General features: G+C 36.5%; 1 long non-coding RNA gene across 3 annotated transcripts; it reads right to left on the reverse strand.

The window, feature by feature from the left end:
- Window positions 1-993: 993 nt before the first annotated feature.
- LOC149684086 (uncharacterized) lies at window positions 994-4327 on the reverse strand. 3 transcript variants are annotated; one of them, XR_016384180.1, is made up of 4 exons: window positions 4033-4327; window positions 3849-3897; window positions 3405-3640; window positions 994-2895 (listed from the first exon to the last, which is right to left on the reverse strand). It is a non-coding gene; the product is annotated as an uncharacterized LOC149684086 (long non-coding RNA). The 3 variants fall into 3 exon arrangements; XR_016384179.1 differs by having other exon boundaries at window positions 994-1539; window positions 1602-2895; window positions 3405-3897; XR_016384178.1 differs by lacking the exons at window positions 3849-3897; window positions 4033-4327 and adding an exon at window positions 3703-3840.
- Window positions 4328-5525: the final 1198 nt, after the last annotated feature.

The raw sequence follows: 5525 nt of genomic DNA on the forward strand, positions 1-5525 counted from the left end.
TTGATTTAGGTTAAGGTTTAAGAAGGCATTGTTGTCAGTAACAAAGTCACACTTTCGGTTCGAACCTAATATAAAAAAAATATGCATAAATAAATATTTTTATAAAGGCTTATATCTCCTAATCTACAGTAGATAGAAAAAATGCAAAAGCACCCTCAGAAAGTAGACATTCTGTAGATCATTTCCTCAAATATTTATTAATTTCTTACCCGAAATAAAATGGCTATAAATTTTTTTATAATTATAACCAGAACTTTATACTTCATTTTTTGATCTATAACGAGGCGTTGAATCATAATAACAAGATTACTAAATATGCCAGGCCGCCCAAATCGACGTTCGTCGAGTTTAACTTAAAACGGGGTCAAAGGTAACAGCCTCAATAATTGATTTGAAAAAAAACCGGCGGCCGTATTCTGCAGAAAAGTTAAGCTCCTCCTTCTGCCCTTGGCTCGCTGGTTGGACCGTCAACCATTGCCCTTGGCCTTTTAATTGGCTACGTCTACCGATGACGTTACTTGCCTTGGCTCAGTGATTGGAGGTTCAACCGGCAAAAATAAGCCTTTGAATTCAGTTCAGTTTGAGTTTCAAGTTGAACCAAATTTTGGTGTAAGGTCAGTGTACAGTGTAAATTTGTCGCCAAAGGTCAGTGCTGCAACCTTTCACCGGAAACGTTTAAGCTATTAACGCCACCTATCAAATGAACTGAATAGTAATTTCGTGCCGTCTGCTCTTTTTTAATTTTAAATGACGTCAACGTATTTGAGACAGCCGCTTGTTAAGGTAACATCGTTTAACGTTGAGTAAGTTATATATTTTCATGTAAATAATGTGCTTGACATAGGCCTATTTGTATAAAAATTAAAAACCAATTGTAATTGTCGAATTAAGTATTAAACGTCAAATCTTTCCCTGTTTCCATGTTGTTGCTTTGATAACATCGAACCACAACTACCTAAGCGTAATGAAGGCATAACGTGAAGGGCACACAGATTTTTGTGTCAGTAGTTTTATTGGTAATGGTGAAACAGTAATTGTTTCATTCCTGTGTAATTTATCTTCAACTTTTGAAGTTGTAATTACATTTATATGTTCTAACATTGGTAAGATTTATTTGTAGTTATTGTAATGAATTATACATAGTAATGAAACATGTTTAAAAAAACTGAAAAAGGCGCCACATTCCCTCTATGAGTTGAAGGTTGTACCCTTGTTGGTCATCAGTGACACGCCCAAGAGAGGACAAAGATGTGATAACATATCACAAAGCAGGTAAATGATGTCCACCGCCAACAGAGAACCCTTTCCCTTGGTGACAATGAAAGGCATTCCTCAACAATATTCCACATGTTATAGAAGAACGTGAAGCTCTGCGTATTGCAAATTTTGTACGTTCTCGTAATGTATTAACCATGTTATTAACATTATTTTTTGTTGCAGGTGGGTGCAAGCTTCTTGAATAGCCTTCCTCCAGTTTTTGCTGTAGATTCCTCAAAGAGCCTTCTGCTTTCCATGAACATGGTGCTCATCCACTTGCCACTGAAGAACACAGAAATAATCATAAGAATGGTTTCTATTCGACGTAGGGTATAATAGTCCACCTTCTGAAAATTTCATTTGGACATTTTTTTGAGATAGAGGGTTGCTGCAAAGTCAGTTTACCATTAAGAGTTACTGCGGTGTCCTTTTAATTTTATTCTTCACTTTAACATTTCATTGTTCTTTTTTCCATCAATCCTTGCTATTGTTTCTGCATGCATGGCCTTCCTTTATTGTTTCATTTATAAATGGGCTAAACTTTCTTATAGCTTAGTCGCTGCCTAGTAAGAAAAGCAAGAAACGCTCATAGCTTCCGCTAATGCATGTTTGGATGCCCTACTCATGTTTGCGTCTGTTTGGCAAATAATGACTAAAAATGAAAGGGCTAGGAATGAATACGAAAATCTAAGGTTTAAAAATAAAAGGTGTAGAGTATTCAAGCCAACATCATGACTGAAGTGAAAAATTGCAGCCTGAAAATAATGACTAGTTTTTTTTTGAAGACGAGCTCAAGCGAAGCATGTTCTACTTTACTGTAGATAATTTTCTAAATGCCAGGAGAGGTTGTTTGAATAACGTCTCCCTGTATTTCGATTATTTTCAATGCTCAATTTGGCATGCACTTTCTTCATGACAGCATGAACTCTCTCTGATTATTGTATTCTCCTTTGTGATTTTATAGTACTCATTGTAGATATTCTATTAATTCATTTTCACCAACGTTTCTTTAATATCCAATTTGACACGTACTTTTTTTCTCATTCAATCCATTTAATTTCTTACATGCCCTATTTACGTGTATTTTATGATTTATTTCTCACATACGTGTTAGTTTACTGTTAACTTATATTGTAATTTAGTAGACGCTTCATTTAATAAGCCAATAATATTTATTGCATGGGTTATATGCATGCATTGAATAATTTATTAGATAGACTTCATAACATTATTTAAATTATTTGAATTTTTGTTATCATTGACTGTTATTTAAAGGGGTTGTGAGCCTGTGTGGATAGTGCTTGTCATCCTCATAGAGCTAAGTGGAGCCGGGGAGGGGTTTAAAAAAGAAGAAAAAGTCTGTTACCGCCTTTAATGCTTTAAAACCGTTAATGGCATGTTTTTAATCTGTTCACAGTAGAATTATGTTGATGATGTCTAGCCTGTACTCAAGATGACATTATTTATAACCAGCATGCCAACACCCAATCAGTCCTGATACGCTCTCAAACCCAAAAATTCAGCAATTTATTTTCCACGTGTATTAAATTTTACATATTTCTGACTGTCAAGAGTTCATTGCTTTTTTCCGTTGCATGATTGCAATTTACATCCTCCGAAGTCTTCATGACCACATACCTATTTTAAATATAACTTAACTATTCTATTGTCATTCATTATAGTCTGTCAAACGAAAGAAGAACCCTGAGAAATTTGTCCAAATTGGTGTCGCCACCATCGACCCCATAGTACTTTATCAACTTGTTTTGATTTGTCAATAGTCGTCTGTAATATAGTCTGCTATAAACAGATAGGCTTAATCTTTTACTTTAACTTATTTCATTAAATATATTGCAATGCTAGTTCAACAAAGATAAAACTGGTGTCTTGTCGTTAATTTTGTTTTATATACTTTAATACTCGATGATCGTAAAAAAAACCATGAAACATAAACATATTAAATATATATTGCAAAATGTATTGGTTCTATTGCGATTAAGCCATAGCAGACTATATTACAGACGACTATTGACAAAGCACAACAAGTTGATAAAGTACTATAGGGTCGATGGTGGCGACACCAATTTGGACAAATTTCTCAGGGCTCTTCTTTCGTTTGACAGACTATACACCTATTTCAGATTTACCATATTCATATTATGAGAAACAAAGGGGTGATTATACCAATTGCTGCATACTGAAATGCTTACTTTTCAAGTAACTGTTCAGTGTAAATATGGTTACTGGTTATGTTTTATAAGTTATGTCGATTTGCAGTTGTTAAGCGCTTCCACGACTTCCAGTGTTAGTTGCGAGGCGCAAATGGCTTGACACTCAGTCTCTGGATAAGCTTTTTCGTCAGCAGTTGGAAGATATACCTCGTCTGAGAGAGGAAAGGATAAATATTGATTAAAGGGTATGGGTGTATCTCGCTCATGATCATACCATTCCATGAGAATATAATAAGTGCGAAATTGTTAGTACCACAAGAGCATGAACGAATCATGGAGATGCTCTTGCGATTTTGGTCATGCTAAGTGCTCAAATAAGGCTTTAACCATTCAGTTACCACGGGCGATCAGCCCTCTCACCTTTTTACTGCAGTGACTTCTATACTGCGATCGACAGTTGCCACACAATCTGAATAAGTAATAAATAATGAAAGAAATAAATTAAATGGTGTGTTTTTATTTAAATCGGATTTTTAAGGGGGAAAATTAAAGAGTTTAGTTGAATACTTCATAAATTAATTAATCCTTCATAAATTACACTCACCACTTTACTCGACACGTTGATCAACGTCGGGAGGTTGATAGAAAGTGTTGAAATGTCGTCTGCTGTAAGTGCGTTCAGCACATAGCGTTACCGAAGAAACCAGTAAAACCGGTGTTTAACCGGTAACTCATTTGTCAGTTTATGAAAAAACATTTTGAATTTGGTGTATAATTTGATAGTTTACATCTGAGTCTGCGCGGAATTTGCACCAATCACTGAGCCAAGGCATGTAACGTCATCGGTAAACGTAGCCAATTAAAAGGCCAAGGGCAATGGTTGACGGTCCAATCAGAGAGCCAAGGGCAGAAGGAGGAGCTTAACTTTTCTGCAGAATACGGCCGCAGTCAACTGGAAAAAACTCTTATCATTTTGTTTTTTAGGCTTGGGCAAACCAAGTCCTTATTTATCTAATATCTGTTCCTTCAGTCTGCATTTGTATTAATCCATATCTATATAAATCAAAGTCCTGACTGACTGACAGACTGACTGATAATCAACGCCCAGCCCAAACCGCTTGCCCTAGAAGGCTGAAAATTTGCAGGAACGTTACCCATAAGTAGTTGGCGCGTACTAAGAAAGATTTTTCCAATCCGCCGCCATCTTAAAAAATGGCGCCCAGAAATGTAAAAACTCTTCTCTATGCAACATAGTCCGCGCGTTTCAACCGATTTCACAGATATTTAGCACACGGGTTTCCATTAACCTATAGATAGACTGAATGGTCTTTTGGGTTCGATTTGTTGCCATCTTTTTAAATGGCGGCTAAAAACTTAAAAACCCTTCTGTATGGAATAATGTCCGAGTGAAAGAAATAAAAATGTCCCGACGGGCTGACGGGCGACGCCGAGTGCCTTCGCTCCTAGGGTGCTACAAAAATATTAGTCATCAGTAAAATCTACCCATTCTTTGTATCATTTTGATGGAAGTTCTTATTACACGCGAGCGACGCCGCGGGTAACAGCTAGTCTATTATAAAACAATTTTTTGCCTGAAATGCGAAATTTTTCACTTCTAGGACGAGGTTAAAAATGGCTCTACACTTCTACTAATTCTTATAAGATTCGTTTTAGAACCAGAGCTTTATGGTCAACTTCAAAACGAACATCCTGCCACGATTTTTAAACTATCAAAGCCGTATCTTTTACAGTCCACTTTACGATTGCAATTATCCATGACATTGCGTTCACTGCCCTTGTACGTTTACAGTGAGTGGCACCGTGGCCAGTTATTTTAATTAAAATACCTAGGCCACAGGTCCAGTTTTAAAACAATCCTTATTTCCAACACTGATCCATCTATCCTTCAAGCTTTTACAATCACCCATTGCATAGACTCACTCAATAGTCTGCCTAAGCATGGATTTATAATAGAAGCTTACGCTTCCTTGATATTTCACTCACCTTAAAACGCGCACAACATTTATTCCTCGTCTGAAATAGTACCAGCCTGGCAAGCGCGTTTGTGACGTAGAATTTGAGGCAAATTCAGAGGGG

This window comes from Phalangium opilio, unplaced genomic scaffold, assembly GCF_054372755.1.
Source record: "Phalangium opilio isolate 3A_F unplaced genomic scaffold, DU_Popi_V2 ptg000037l_1, whole genome shotgun sequence".
NCBI lineage: Eukaryota > Metazoa > Arthropoda > Arachnida > Opiliones > Phalangiidae > Phalangium > Phalangium opilio.